The 17,134-nt window shown below is 34.7% G+C and overlaps 1 long non-coding RNA gene across 1 annotated transcript; it reads left to right on the forward strand.

The window, feature by feature from the left end:
- Nucleotides 1–1,910: 1,910 nt before the first annotated feature.
- On the forward strand, nt 1,911–3,481 carry LOC126696840 (uncharacterized). The gene is made up of 2 exons (XR_007646107.1): nt 1,911–2,337; nt 3,229–3,481. It is a non-coding gene; the product is annotated as an uncharacterized LOC126696840 (long non-coding RNA).
- Nucleotides 3,482–17,134: the final 13,653 nt, after the last annotated feature.

A 17,134-nucleotide genomic window follows, 5' to 3' on the forward strand; every position in this document is an offset into this window, starting at 1 on the left:
GTAGGTTGTTATGGATTTTTAATTTGAATTCACCATTGAAATTACTTTCTTGCTTACTAGTAACAGCCTGTAACAACCTGCTACCTAGGATTGAGAGAGAGTAGGTGTTATTGAAATATCTCATGGAATTATATTGTAATCAACAATTTACCATTATATTTCTTTCACTATGTTCATCCCATCTGTAGACTTGAATGGCCATTTTAACCCGTTCATCTAATCAGAATAAACTGGGGGGGATGGATTTTTGAAGATATTTAGACTAATATTGTTCACGCATCAGTTCTTCCCACTTTCTGGCTTGTGTAGCCCTGCATCTGTGTTTTATACTTTTATTGTCTATCCGCAATGTGCTTCTCAGCAGATGGTGTGACCTTAACCTATTGTGTTAAACATTATCTCAATTTCTAGATCGAGGAGAATTGCTCAAAAAGACATCTGAGCAGGAAGGATTGATAAATCAAGTGCCAAAGGTTGTTGCATAGGCTGTAGAGATTGAAGTTGTTTCTGTAAACTCAGGATTTGATAAACAATGCAGTAATTGCTCACCACAATCGATCCTTGTGTGGAATCCTAAAACTTATAGTACTTAAATTGAAATTGTTTTATTGGTAAATTAAAGTCTACAGGTGTTGAGAATTAAAACTGTTTGAATTATATAAATTTTGCCCGTTAGGATTAAATGTCTTAATATGTAATATATCTTGGATGTATCTTGTTATCTTGATCTTTGCCAGCTTTGGAGAATTCCTTTCCAATTTTTTTGTCTGAAGAAACTAAACATTTGATACATGTGCAGTAAATATTCACAGCCACCCCACCCTCCTCCCCCCCCCCCCCCCCCCCAACACACACAAAAAATAAATAAATTCAGTCCCTTAAAATATAAAACATCCAACCTCAAGGTCACTTTAAAGATACAAAAACTATTGGGTTGTAATTGAAAAAAAAAATTAAAAAGAAGAAGAATAAGCTATCAATGGTTGTTTTTTTTTTTTTTTTTTTTTTTTTTGAGAGTGAGAGTTTTAACCTATGGCGCTCAATTCACTCTTGATGATAACTCTTCATCATCAAATTAAGACGTCAATCAGTTTTTAGTATAGTCGGAAATTGAATTCCAAATCTCTTATTCAACCATTAGAGACTTTACCAGTTGAGCTAACTAAAACCTATAATGGTTTTTGGTTTGAATAGAGGTATTAGGAGAGAATTTGAATTTGAATTTATAGTTTAAATCACTTGAATATATTAAGAAGTTTTAATGTTTTTTTTTTTTTTTAAATGAAATTTATGAATGGAATTAAGCTCTATTAATATGTGGATTTGAAATGATTAGGTGTAAGAAGTCATTTTAAATTTCCAATTTACAAGAATAATATTTGTTCAGCAAAACTACCACAACTCAATTACCATATCCATATGTTGTTAAATTTATTAAACAATTTATAATAGCAATCATTCTTTAAATCCCTTGATTTGAGTCTTCAAATCCAAGGGCAACCCAAATGAACAGGTACTTCAATTCACCCAGCACTACAAGGTGAGTTTCTTTTCATTTTTTTTTTTTTTAATTTTATATACAATTTGAGCTGGGCTGAGGCATTTATGTTTTGGGCTGTACTTGGACGAGACTTATCTCATCTCAGCTTGGTCCGTTGACAGGCCTGGTTGTGAGTATTGGTACTATATAGAAGTTACTTATAGTTGAAGCAAAGCCCATAATGCATAAAATAATGACGTTTTTGGAAACAAGCAGGGATTTGCTCTCCAGCTTTCTGGATTTAGTTTTTGAGAAGAGTAATGCTACATATACTAACTATTTTATAATATTTTTACAAATTATTGATGTAACTTTAGTATTTTCCAAATAATTATTGGAAGTAAAAATGTGATGTTAGTGATGGGTCCATATGAGAACTAATGAGAATTTGTCACATCAGCAATTTATAAAAATATTGTAAAATATTTTGTTTCGGTAACATTACCCTTTTGAGAAACACTGTTGGCTTCCTCAAATATTCCTTCAGTGGACCTCTGAGCATCAATCCATCGCAATAAAGTTGAGGCATGCATGTAGCAAGGCAAAGGATTCAAGTGATACCTTATGATCTGTTTGGATGGCATGGGATTTGGGGCTAGGATTTGAATTTGAGGGGCCCAAAAAACAAAGAATTTGTATTCGGCCCAAATCCATCCTGGATTTCAAGGTCCAATCTATTGATTTCAAATTCCCTCACTAACCGTGGAATTTGGGAAATCCTCCCACAACACTGGCGTCTTCTCTGCCTTAAGCTGCAACAACAACAACGTTGAAGCCGCACGCACCATGGTGTTCAGGTTTGTCTCTCTTAGCCTAAGTTCGCACTAACCCTCTCTTCCCCCGAGCCTATCCATCTATCTCCTCCTTCAGTTCCAAATCTGCATCAATAAAATATCAATGGGATTTTGGGTTTATCTTTTTTTTTTTTTTTTTTGGTGACTTGTTTGTCGGTTTGTCTGTATTTCTGTTTTTGTTTGTATTTGGGTTGTGTGGATTTCGTTTGGATTTTTCTATGTGGGTCTGTATCTACTAGTAAGCATGGGTTGGTTTAGTTTTGTTAAGAAATTGTTGGAGATTTTATTTTTTTTAGAGTTCGAAGTTGGTCTAATTGAAATGCAGTGAAATGTTTGATGAAATGCCTCTGTGAGTTATGTATTTTAATGCAAGAGTTTTTAGTCTGAGATTTTGAGCTACTTTAATGTACATACATTACAAGGAAAACATCCAAGTCCAAGGGAAATTGGGAACTAATTTTTTAATAGCTTTATATATTGCTAACAAGAGATATACAGTTTGCAATGCGTGCCTCCAGTTGTGTTTCCTGTGGTGGAATTCGTAAAGCACAGTCAGGCTTTCTTTGACCTGATGATGATTATTAGATATTTAGTAGCATGGGAAATATAATATGGTTCTCTTCTTTCTTTTTTAGATTTTCTTTTTTTCAAGACTTGTATAATATTTATCATGCAATTGATATGTGAAAGGGACTAGCTAAGCCATTTACATGAGTAATGCAAGAGTTGTCTGGCTGGAACCTTGCATGGACCAAACTTTGCACAAATGCTTCGGAAAAAAGTTTTAGCTTTTCTATTCCCCTTGAAATCTACTATTTGCCTATTACATTGTTACATTAACTACACAGTATGCAAGATGCTGACAGTTCTTTTGGTGCAAATGCAATTACTCAGTTGCAACTGGTTGGTGGTGCCAATGAAATTACTCGGCATACCCTTGCATTTAGCACCAGTTGTGTGTTTGGTGTGCCTAGTATATATTTCGTAAAAGGATGCACTTAATTTGTCTCTTGTTCTATTCTTATGAGAAGAGAATATTATAGTTGTAATGTTAGGAGAAGAGAATATTGCATGTGTACCATTTTTTCTCTCTCGTCCATAAGACTAATGTATTGTTCTCTCTCATCAATGAAATGCTGTTTGATTTCCCCGTGTGCTTCTGTTATACTCCCCGTCCCATTTTTTTTTTTCTCTATTCCATTTTGAGATGTTCCAAAATATTGCCCTGTTTTTAAAAATAAAAGTCATTAATTTACTAATATTTTTATTATATCCCTATTAATTTATTAATTCAATTTTTTGATAAATTTTTTTAAGGGTAATTTTGAAAACTTATACATTTTTAAAAGTAGACAAGACAATAAATAATGTTTCCTTAAAAAGTTTGACTTTTCAAATAGGACAAAAAAAGTGGAACGGAGAGAGTATCACGCTCTGTTTGTTTCAGCAATAATGTTTTCTAGAAAATGAGTCATTTTTCAAAAATAATTTTCTATAAAACTATCTCATTTTCTAATGTTTGGTAGCAATTTTAAATGAGTTGAAAAACAATTTCCTAACTTCCCTTATTTAACTTGCTATGAGATAAAGTTGTTTTCCAAAAAAATTTAATGGAAAACAATGTCTAAAAATAAGCCATACTTTTTATGTTGACCAAAGATAGTTTTTCTTTGACTCATTTTTTTTTTATGCTACCAAATACTGAAAAATACGAAAAACTATCTTTACACAAGGTTTTACATTGAAACAAACGGAGCGTTAATTTATTCTCTTCTCCCCCTCTCTTCTTAGTAGTTCTTTCATAGTTTTTTTTCCTCTTATATCAATCGCCATGTGTGGGATGCTTATGTTAAGGTATTGTCCCAAATTATGACGGGGTATTCTTTGCATTTGCAATTTTGGTACTAGTTGGTCTAGTTTTTGGGTTATGTGTTGGCTTTATTTTCCACTTGTTATACTGTTAAGTGATTGCCACTGGCCATTGCATTGGGGCATTGAATTTTTCTGATTTTGTTTTTTATATACTGCTGTCAATATCTGTAAATTTAAGATTCCTTTGCTCTGTTTGCTGGGTTTCTCAATTTGTTTATTTGCATTGATGCGTACTATTGACATTCATTGTGATGACTTGTGTTTGTGGATTAAACTCATATATATATATATATATAGAATTCAATATTTACTCATGTAATGCCTTTAAAAGTCTAAATTTATATACAAATTCTCAGTCTGTTAACTGAGATTTTTTTTGTTTTTTTTTTTTTTTTTGTGTTTTGTATTTTGTTTTAATTATCATATTACGCGGTATTGTTAATTTATATTCACTAATACATTTTTTGACAGAAGTATATTTTTTCACCTTAAACTTTTATCCCATTAACCGAAACCCTTGGGGGAAGGGTTCACAAAAACATCTTTAATCTTTAATCTTCGACTGCAAGCCATAGGAAACCTCAATAGGAAACCTAACATCTTTAATCTTCGACTGCAAGCATTCACAAAAACAAGCAGTTGGAAAGCAAGTCATGTTTCTAATCTTCCAATCTATCAATAAAAGAAGTTATTTATCATTTGATACCTTTATTGGTATTCATAAAAAAAAAAAAAAAAAAAAAAAAAATCTATATCCACCAAAACGTCCCCCTAAACTATCAATTTGAGAGAACTATATCAATATACTTTGTATTGTCTAAATTAAAAGTTAAATTAAATAAAAATTGTTGTTTTTCATTGCAACAAATGATGGTAATTTGTAACCACACCCAATTTCTGTCTTTTTTAATGCTTAATTTAAATGGCAATGGACTCATTGATACAATTCTTTCAGATTGTAGTGTCAATCAAGCAAATTGATAGTACATTGCGAGGGTATTATAAACAGGGCAAAAGTCTAGAGTGAAAAAGGGTAATTTACCTTTACTAATGAAAACACGTTAATAACATTTACATTCTTCTTATAATAATAAAAATTAAATTAAAAAAAAAAAACATTTACATTCTTATAAATAAAAAAATAAAAATAAAAAGAGCATTTACATTTACATTGTGACTCAATACCATTGTCTAGTCCTCTCATAGACAAAAACATACACTTGTTGTAAGAAAACAAATTAATTATAATATGAGAGAGAGAGAGAGAGAGAGTAGCCCTGTTTGGTAACACATTTTCAAATTGCAAAATTTGAAATTATAGCTTTTTTAAATTTCATTTTGTTCTAAATATAACTTTTTCAAGCAATCATATTCTCAAAAAGCTTAAAAATATACTGTATTAAACAAGCACAAAGGAGTTACCTTAATAAAAGCCCTAAAATTATCCTAAAAAAAAAATAAAAAAAATCTTGAAAGATAGGCTACTTCTTGGTTGAGCTCTCTTGTAACGGTCTCTAAGGTCTTCGGTAGAATTGAACTTCTTTCCTGTAGTGGCTCATCTGATGAGTTCGTATCACAATTTGTGTTTAAGCATCGGACTTGTGAAAGCTAGATCTCCGATCACCTTGTATACCTGTTGATCAATAGCGCAAAAATCAATGGCTTTAGCTAGGAGTGTTAAAAAAAAAAAAAAAAAAAAAAAAAAAAAAAAAAACCTTAGCCCAAAGCATTCACAATGGCAAAAATATGTCTGTGGCTTAAGCTAGAAGGCTGAATGGAGCCTAAGGCCCACTTAAGACAAAAGGCATTGGTTACCAATCCTGGACCGATGAATGAGGGTCCATACTGGAATTGACTGGTTTCAAAGCCACATCCTTCAGCCGAGCCCACAATTTCTACCCAATGTTCTCTCTCTATCTTTAAATTAACGATATTTGTAAAACTGAATTACTTGTCCAGGTACAAGTACAGCATTACATCCCCAAATGAAGCTATTATTGAAAATGTAAAGCTTCCAAAAAAATACGTGGCATCACAAATTAACCACAAATCTAGTATCAGCCTTCATAACCACTAACAAAGTAACCAGTAGTGAATAGTGATACCTCTATGTTGGAGTCATTACTTCTGTTTTGTTTTGTTTTGTTATTTATTTTTTATTTACATTCCATTTGGGGCAAGCAAATTATGCATTTTTTTCATTTTGAGTAATGCTAAGTTCACAACACTTTTATAATATCTTTACAACAAATCTTAGATGATGGGCTTTTATTGGTTATAATTTGAGCTCATCATTGACATTAGTTTTTCAACCACCAATAATAACTTGACATTTATAATATGTTGTAAAAATATGTGAAAGTATTGTGAAAATAGCATTTCTCATTTTGAAAAGTATCTTCACTTCATGGTTATGAATCATACTTTTCCTATATATATTTAAAATAACCTCATAAGAATTACATTTTGAATGTTGAAACAGTCATTTTGAGAGGGGTGTTTGAAATAGTCATTATAATAGAGTTTTTTTTTTTTTTTTTTAATAGTTAGGGAAGGTGGGATTTGAATCCTAAATTTTTCTATTAAAAACACCTAAAGGTACTAACCAGTTAATTTACAAGGTTTTTGACGGTTATAACTAAGTTTTAATACTAATCAAATTGAAGTCTTAACTCCACAAATTTGCCCTTTTTGATATACATCACTGTCAGTTTCTTTAAGACTTTCTCATCTCTCCTCGTGTGTGTTAAAAATATTTAGTATTCTCTCTAAAAAAAAAAAAAAAAATCCACAAATCTTAATTTGTGCAAGTATATCTATAAATTGCATAGGTTTTTTTTTTTTTTTTTTTAAATTTTTTATTTATTTTATATACATATACATACATACATACATATATATATATATATATATATATATAATGTTTCCTTACTCAATAACTTTATCCTTATTTAATATTTTATCAAAGGATCAAAGTAGGTCTCTCCTCGCTAGTAGGAGCTCTCTCTCTCTCTCATTGCTACGAGGTATCCCTCCCTTAGGTTTCCCAAGGGTTTGCTTTTATCTTTTCTTGTCTTAGGTATCACGGCAGACAATGTAACGAATATATTGGAGAATATGAGGTTGACCACAGAGGAAGAAAAGGTTATTGATATTCTAGATGAAGGACGAAGGGTGTGGTTAGAGAGCTCTGCACTTAGTTTGATAGGGAAGTTTCTCACTTGCTGCCCCTTTAATAAGAAGGCAGTTATGAGTACTTTGAAAAGGGCATGGAGATTAGAGGAAGGAGTCCATATTGTAGAAGTGGGATCAAATTTATTTCAACTCAAATTCAAAATTGAGTTTGAGATGAATTGTGTGCTTAAGGGTGGGCCTTGGACGTTCGATAATCAAGTGTTAATGTTGCTTAGATGGCAAGTTGGGATGATAAGGGGAAAACGTAAAGTTTGATTCAGTCCCTCTCTAGGTGCAAATATGGGGGGGCCCCTTTTGATATGGTGTCGCCTACAATTGCAGAGGTAGTAGGAAGTCGCTTGGGTACAGTGGTTGAGGTTGAGAAAAGACAAAAGCTTGATGGTCAGAGTTTCTTCATGAGGGTTAAAGTTGCAATTCCAATAACAAAACCAATTCATAGGGGTGCGTTTCTAGCTGGTTCGTATGAAAAGAGTAACTGCGTTATTTTTAAATACGAAAGACTTCCCTTATTTTGCCATCAATGCGGCTTATTGGGACATGATTTAAGGCACTATGCTTTGTACTTTTCCCTAATGAAGAATGGTGTGGAGGTGGCATGTCAATACGGGGACTAGCTGAAGGCTACGGGTAGTCGGAGTCGCCTGTAGGGATTCTAACAAGGAAGAGGTCCTAGGGGAGGACAGAAGGGGGGAGGATCGGAATGGTCAGGGCAGTCATAGAGCAGTGGCGGTGGACGACTACTTTACTGCTAATAACCCTAGGGAATAAGGTGTGATACGTATGGAGGGAAACAACGGTAATGCAAGAACAAATTTAGAAGTGGGACACGATAAAGTTGAGATTAAAGGGATCGGGACTACAGATAAAGAAGGTGTGGGTTTAGGCTCATCCGATACTAAAGCTACTCTTTCAAATTCAAATGTGGGAGAGGGTTTAGACTTGAAGGAGGATCCCATGCACATGATGGTGGCTGAGTCCAAGGATGGGCCTCAAGGCCCAAAAGCAAGTCCAAAGTGGACCAGGTTAACAAGCATAAAGTATGGGTATGTGGAATTAATTAAAGAAGGGGCCAAGTCAATTTTAGGTAAGAGAATGAAGGGTAAGGAGGAAAGCAATTTGGATAGGGATGAACAAGATAGAGTGGTGAAACGAGGAAAAATCGGTGATGATTCTAATCAGGATGAAATGGCGGGGGTGCCTGTGCATCCTTGCCGAGCACAATGAGGCTTTTAAGCTGGAATTGCCAAGGGTTTAGGAACTCTTGGACAGTTTGAAGCTTTCACAAGTTAGTGAAGGATCAAGCTCCCACAGTCTATTTCTTAATGGAAACACGACTGGATAAAGATGGTTTTGAAAAATATGGTAGAAAGTTACCTTTTCCGAATAAGTTAATTATGAAGAAGCCTTATTTTGGGGGAGGTATAGCCTTAATTTGGAAAGCAGATGTTCAACTAGATGTTATTAACTTTACGGAGAATCATGTATTGGCAAAGGTGGTGGAAAAGGATCGCTTTACTTGGTTTTTAATAGGATTCTACGGGTGGCCAGAAGTAAGTGAAAAAAGGAAATCTTGGGCGCTCTTATCACACATCTCCTCCTTTGTGAATGGATCATGGTGTTGTGTTGGGGACTTTAATGCAATTCTCCATTCGTCCAAGAAGTAAAGTCTACATCCACCACCGTACAAGCAAATGGAGGACTTCTAGGCAGCTTTGGAGTCATGTAATCTATTTGATTTGGGCTTTGAAGGGTACAAATTTACGTGGAACAACAAAAGACCTGGTGCAACAAACACTAGAGAAAGATTGGGTCATGCCGTTGCAAACCAAGAGGGGAAAGAGAAATTCTCTGCTAGCACTCTCATTCACGGATTCAACCATGCATCAGATCATGTCTCGATTCTACTACAGACCAAGACAGATCAAGATTTCAGAGGGAGAGGACCTTGTGGGTTCAAGTTCGAAGAATCTTGGTTGTTGTGGGAAGAATGCGAAGGGGTGGTCATGGAATCTTGGCCTAACTTGGGTGGAGGTGTAGTTGACTTATGTGATACAACAGACAAGATTCGTAGTTATAGAGTAGAGTCGTTAGCCTGGGGGTCGTCCAAAACAACACTTGAAACTAAAGAGATTAAATGTCTTAATAGTAGGATTAAGATGCTTAATTCATGTGAGCTAACGGAGGAAAGCAGGAAGGAATTTTTAGTAGCAAGTCAAAAATTAGATGATCTTCTTCTCAAGTAGGAAATTTTTTGGAAGCAACAGTCTCGGATATCTTGGTTGAAGCATGGAGATAGGAATACCAAGTTTTTTCATTCAAAAGCTTCCCAAAGGCGTAAAAGGAATTTTATTCAAGGCATTAAAAATCAACAAGGCAATTGGGTGGAGGATATTGAAGATGTTGCAAAGGTGGCAACCAACTATTTTAAGAACATATTTCACTCAAGCACATGTGATCGGATGGAGGAATGTCTAAATACAGTCCCTCACAGGATAACTTTAGATATGCAGGAAGTGTTGTCTAGGCCATATAGCGTGAAGGAAGTCAAAGCAACGTTGTTCCAAATGGGACCAACAAAGGCTCTTGGACCTGATGGTATGAATGCTCTTTTTTATCAGAAGTTTGGCGTATTGTTGGCAATGATATTAGTACTGTTGTGTTGGATTTTTTAATTTTGGTAACATGATACCTGAAATTAATTACACTCATATTGTTCTCATACCAAAAATTAAGTCATTGGAGAAAATGACAGATTTTAGACCCATTAGCTTGTGCAATGTAATTTACAAAATAATTTTCAAGGTGTTGGCTAATAGGCTGAAGATAATTCTACCCCAATTGATTTCTCCCACCCAAAGTGCATTTGTGCCAAGTCGCCTTAGCACAGATAATGTGTGTCAGGGGCTGTTTTTTTTGCGTATAGCCACGTGTCTCATGCTGGAAGTGTGACTTTGCTAAGCCCAGATTTGTTTTAGAGAGTTCAACTCGGAACTCGACATTGGGCCGCATAGACCAATAGCTTCCGATGTATTTTTAAGCCTAAAAAATAGATGAAGATCAAAGTCTTAGAATCATGATAATGGTTGAAATAAATAAATAATATGCTTAGCACGATAGCTTTGATTAAATGGTGAGTTGATACATTATTATTATGTATATTAAGTGATGTCCAATATTAGAAAATAATTAATTAGGTATCAAATGTCCAATAATGGGATGAGTCCAATGGTCCATATCCAGCTGCGGTTCATGGTTCATGTTCAACATAATAAGGTATGACCGGCAATGGTCCATGTCCAAATAATATGTATCCAATGGTAGTTCATTTCCAAGAAATATGTGTTCAATGGTAGTTCATGTCCAAATAATATATGTGCAATGGTGGTAGATCGATTTATTAATATGTATGTTCATTAATGAAGTATTAGTGAGATCATGTTCATTAAATAGTGAGATGATATTAAAATAACTTGCATCTAGTGGTAAACTAATAATGAGTTAACATATACTTAATAATGTAATTTCAAAGATGGAGAAAGTATTGACTTATCTATCGATTTATTAATATGTATGTTCATTAATGAAGTATTAGTGAGATCATGTTTATTAAATTGTGAGATTATATTAAAGTAACTTGCATTCAGCGGTACAATAATAATGAATTAACATGTACTTAATAATGTAATTTCAAAGATGGAGAAAGATTGACTTATCTTCATAGTTTGTAACTCCAGCCGTAGAACAGCAGTGGACTTATGACATTTCAGCAATGTGATTAAACGAGTCTAGCTGTACAATATGATATTATGAGTCCTTTGATAGTGACTTCATGATTGGAGGGGAAAAATGAGTGCAACTAGAGGGAGAGAGAGTATGTACAGCCGTGTGCATAGGTTGGTTGAGTTTATCCCCTTTCATCATGCATTTAAATGACTTTTTCCATGTAATACTCTTTTAGTTTTTAGTCAACTATAAGTAATGTTTCCTTCCATGAGAATGACTTTTAGTATTATAAGTTTTTTTCTTTTATGAGAAGGGCTTTTAGCATTATAAATATGTCTTCCATGAGAAAGGGCTTTTAGTAATAAGTTCTTGGAAGAGTGTTTGATATGTTTTATAAGATGTGTGGAGATGGTAAGAATATATATAAATATATATTTATATATATATATATATATATATATTGTGAGATATGGTGTTTGTAATATGTATAGGAATTATATGTAAATACTTTGTTGGACATAGATCTTGTATATGTATACTTTGTGAGACATGAAGTTTAAAGATATATGAGAAGTATGTATAGGCATTTTGTAAGGAATTTGTTTGTAAAATATATAGAAGTGTGAGATAAATAATATGAATATTAAATATAGTAAATACATGAGATTATAGCTGCTGTTGGAATAGTTTTTCATGTTATGTCATGGGTTATGTTGCTTTCTAAGAAGTAAAATTTTGTATGAGAAATAAAGAACGAGAGAGAGAGATGTGTTTTTGGGTAGCAAAATGATGAAGTTTTAGAATATTAAAGTGTGGGAGAGATGGATAGTGTGTAATGGTATGGTGTCATAGGTGTAATGGTGTTATCTAAGAAGAGATATCTTTGTAAGAGAGATAGAGAAGTATGGAGAAGTTTAGAGATATGTGCAACAAGGTAAATGAAGTTCCAGAATATTAAGGATGAGAGAGGGATGGATCCCCTTTTAGTGTGTAGTTTAGTCCTCTTTATATAGAGCCAAGTATGTAACTAGATTAGAATTAGTTGAAGGGAAATTTAACAAATAAGGAAAAGACTTTGACAAAGTAAGTGGTTTTATTAGTGAGATTTTGTTTTTTAGCCAAAAGAAGCAAAGTTAGAGACTTAATGGTGTTATCACAGTTGTTAGCTGTCAAATGATGCCATCTTAATGACATCTTTTGCTTGGAGGGAAAATATTTGGCATTAAATTCATGGTTTGGCTAAAAAGGAAAGATAATCTTTATGAGATCCTTTTATTTCTTTGGGTATGATAGCAAGCTGTTGGGATTGGGCATCAATGAGCAAGTGATGTCATTTTAGGACATGTGTCAACCTGCTGGAGCTACTGTAGCTTTTGCTGAAGCTGTTGCAATTTATGTAGAAGCTGTTTGCAGCTTTTGCTGGAGCTGTTGCAATTTCTACAGAAGCTATTTGCAGCTTCTGCTGGAGCTGTTTGTGCAGAAGCTGTTTGTAACTTCTGCTGGAGCTGTTTGCAGCTTTTGCTGGAGTTATTGTTGGTATTTTTGGCTAGGTTTCCTCTTTTGGAAAATTATATGTTTAGTTCATATATAATTTTGGTAAGTAATAAACTAGTTGGTTTATATTTGATAAAGTTTTAGAAATGTAATTATGGTCTTTTTGTATTTTAACCAAATTTTAGAGAGTAAGGAGAGTATTTAATGCTAAATATGAGATATTAATATATATTTAGCCATATGCTTGGAATTAATTTAGATGATAATAATATATTTTATATGAAATACTATAATTATATTTTTAAACTTATATTATATGATGAATATTAATTTTTATGGAAAGAACATAGGAAGTTTTATCATTTTAAGTGTTATGTGATATGAGAGGCTTACCAAATGTTACCTATTGCACACTGACCCATCAGAGTTTAGGGAATTGGGGTAGACATGCGAAGCAACATGCTTTCCTTTATTAACTTTGAACCACTGGAGTTTTATTGAACATACTTCTTGGCCCTCCAAATCACAACTCCCAAAATTCCCCCGGTGAGACTCATGAGCTTAGATCATGAGCCAAAAAATGAGATAATGTGCTATGAGTTTGAACCATAGGCTTTGACGCATTTTTGTATAAATATGGGCTCTTTTGGGTTTTAGAAGAGATTTTCCCAAAATCCATGATAGTGTTGACATGGTACGGGTTGCCAATGAAATGAAGCCATGTAGTGTGAAAAATTTGTCCTCAACAATGTGCTGATAGCATATGAAACATTACATGCCATGCATTAGAGAAAAAGGGAAGAAAGGAGCTCTAGCATTGAAGTTAGATATTAGCAAAGCTTATGATCAGGTAGAATGGCCTTTCTTGAGAGGTATGATGGTTAGATTGGGATTTACTGAGGAATGGATCAACAGGGTGATAAGTTGTGTCACCACATCCTCCTTTTCAGTCTGTATTAATGGTAAAACTTATGGAAATATTGTCCCATAAAGGGGGCTCCATCGAGAGGGCCCTCTATCACCTTACTTGTTTCTTTTATGTGCAGAAGAGTTCACTTCTTTACTATCTAAAGCCGAAGTTGATGGGAGGCTTCATAGTGTCAACATTTGTAGGAGGGTGCCTAGTATCTCTAACTTTCTTTTTGTAGATGACTATCTAATTTTCTGCCAGGCAAATTAGAAAGAAATGCAGGTGATTTCTGACACTTTACAGTTATATGCAAAAGCTTTTGGACAATGTATCAATTTTGAGAATTCGTCTGTCTATTTTAGTAGCAACACACCTAATGGGAAAAAGCAGTGGATCAAACAAGCTTTGGGGGTGAAAGAAGTGGATAGGTTTGAATCCTATTTGGGTCTATTGACCTTGATTGGCAGGGCAAAGTATCATACTTTTGCCTTCCTCAAGGAATGGGTTTGGAAAAAACTACAGGGGTGGAAAGGTAGACTGCTATCTAGAGTAGGAAAAGAAGTGCTTATTAAAGCAGTTGCCCAATCAATTCCAACTTACACAATGGGTGTTTTTTTGTTGCTAGTAAAGCTTTGCAATGAGCTAGATGCCTTGTGTGGTAGGTTTTGGTGGGGGTAGAATGGAGAAGAAAGGAAAATCCATTGGAAGAGTTGGAGTTTTTTGACGAAACCTAAGAAGGAAGGTGGTATGGGATTTCGGGATATTAGGAGCTTTAACTTGGCTATGTTGGCAAAGCAAGGTTGGCGGATGCTACAGGATCAAGGCTCACTCCTATCCAGGTGCTTCAAGGCCAAGTATTTTCCACGTTGCAGCTTTATGGAGGCGTTAGATTGCCTAAATAGTTCCTATGTATGGAAGAGTCTGCTGGCTACATAACAGATTTTAAAGAAGGGTTGCTACTAGAAGGTGGGGACAAGTTCTTCAATTCGGGTTTTGTAGGATAGGTGGATACCAAATCATCCAACAAACAAGGTATTGTTTCCACCAGCAATTGATGAGTAGGAATGAAGGTTTTTGGATTTAATTGATTGGAGAGTGAACCAATGGGATAGGGAGTAGATCAACATGGTATTTAATCGGTTTGATGCTGAGGCAATCCTGAAAATTCCCTTGAGTAAGAGGTAGGTACAAGATACAATGGTGTGGCTTCATTGTTGAAATGAAAAGTACACAGTAAAATCAGGGTATCACATTGCTAGAATGTTGGTGAGAGAGACCAATGGAAGAGAAGATAGCTCAAAGCAGAGGGCAAATCACCAGGTTTGCAATAAATTATGTAAACTTTATGTTCCTAGTAAAATAAAAGTCTTTGGTTGGAGGGCATGCCTTAATATTTTGCCATCAAAGGTGAATTTGGTTCCTAGGCAAATAATAAAGGAGGAAAGTTGCTGTATATGCCAACATTACCCCGTAACTGTTATCCATGCAATTTGGGAAATGTAGTGCAACACAAGATGTATGGGTTGGGTCTAGTGTTCGAATACAAAAGTGTGGAGGTGAGATGTAAGACTTTTTGCAGCTATTTCAGTTTATGGTGGCTAAACTGTCTGAGGAGGAACTTGAAGTTTTTCTAGTCCAATGCTAGCAAATTTGGCACCAACGGAACTTACTTCTACATGGGGGAAAAATACAAGATCCTAGGCAGTTGAACAAGAGGGCTACGAATTACTTGATGGAGTACAGAGAGGCACAAACTTGTCTAACAACAATCTTGGGTTCACCTGCGATTCTGCAAAAATTGGAAGCCACCGCTAGGTTTGCTTTACAAGCTAAAATTTGACACAGCTATATTTGCTAGCAAGAGGGCATCAGGTGTAGGCGTGATGATATGCAATGCAGAAGGGGAGGTGATGGCAGCATTATTGGCGAGACGGGAAGTTGTGGATGACAATGAGGAGGTGGAGGTATTAGCATGTTGAAAAGCGTTGGAGTTTGTTGTAGATGCTAGGTCCTTGGAATTGATTGTTGAAGGTGATAATGCAACAGTAATGCAGGCTATTTCCTCCACACATCCAAACTTGTCTCGCCTGGGTTTAATTTATGAGGATATTTGTTGTTTGGCAGCTACTCTCCGATATGCGTCCTTTAGTTGTGTTCGTCGTAGTGCCAATTCTGTGGCCCATTCCTTAGCACGTTATGCTAGTCTGTTAAATGATGAAGTGGTGTGGTTGGAAGAATCGCCACCACCAGCCCATGAGGCCTTGTATTTAGATTCTAGCTTTTTAGATGAATGAAGTTTGGTTTGGTTTTCAAAAAAAAAATTATCAAATCTGCCATCACATTTTAATATTCTTTACACTTTCATTATGCACACCAAACACCAAGATAATCGAATATTATGAACTATCTTATCTATAAGGACCCGGTTTGAGTTCCTAGCCCAACATGTGGATGAACTTAGGCCCAAGAAGCCCAAAACAAAGAACTTGTAGAGGAATGGGTTAGAAAAACTAGGCTTTAGTTGGTCAAACAACGAGTTAGATAGGCTTGATGACAAAAAGATAAAAATGGATAACTGTAAAATGAAGAAAGAACGTCCTCGGCTAAATCCGAGGACAATGGTTCTTGTGTAATGCTCTTAGATAACGCTACAAGTTTCGATCCCTCCTCTTGTTTTCTCCTCTTTCTTTTATACTCTCTATCCTTTTCATCTCCACCTTCCACTTGTATGTTAGATGGTTAGGGTTGATACTTATCCTATAAGCACTTTCCATAAGTCCTTATGTAGTAGTTGTAAGGCTGAAATACACTGTTCAGGTATCACTTCTACATTAATGCGGCCAGGGGATTAGCTGCAGTGCATTTAATGCGGAGGTAGCAGCTTTTTCCCCAAATATTTTGGGGCTCATCCTTATCTTATACCTCTGCAATGCTTGTCCGTCCCAACTGAATTTCAGGGGTTGTTATCCTTGCTGTCAAACCATCTTCCAAGACCTCGTCTAAGTCCAGCCGAGGAAGTTTTCATCCTCGGCACACTCTTCGGAGCTATTTTGACCAAACCTCACCTTTTATTTATCAACGCAATCTCCTCTGATGAAGACTTCTCCTCCTCGGGTAGATCCTTGTTCTCGGCTTGGGCCACAGGCCCAATATATGGATAAATAATGAGCTCTTGGGCCCTACATTATCTATAAAAAAATATTTGAAATAATTGTTTTCTTATATTTTAAAACTAAATATATGAATTTAGAATTGGATAATAAATGATATCTAATTGATATAAAATTTAGCATAAATGATAAGTATGTAGACAAATTTTAATCCAATGGTGTGCTTAATAAAATATTAATCCACTAAAAAAGTTATTGAGTAGTGTAATTTAAAAAAATGTTGCGCTAAATATACTTGAATCTAAATGTAATATTTATTTCAGTGGTATTCTTATGCATTGATTAATTAAAGATCACATGTAAACTAAATTAAATTATATATATAATTCATTAATATCATCAAAATGGAACAACAAAATAGGTAGTTAAAACAAAAGAAAACAATTATCTTAAGTTACGTGATCAAATTACATTGCATAAGACTGAATTTTAATCA

This window comes from Quercus robur, chromosome 8 (genome assembly GCF_932294415.1).
Source record: "Quercus robur chromosome 8, dhQueRobu3.1, whole genome shotgun sequence".
Lineage (NCBI taxonomy): Eukaryota > Viridiplantae > Streptophyta > Magnoliopsida > Fagales > Fagaceae > Quercus > Quercus robur.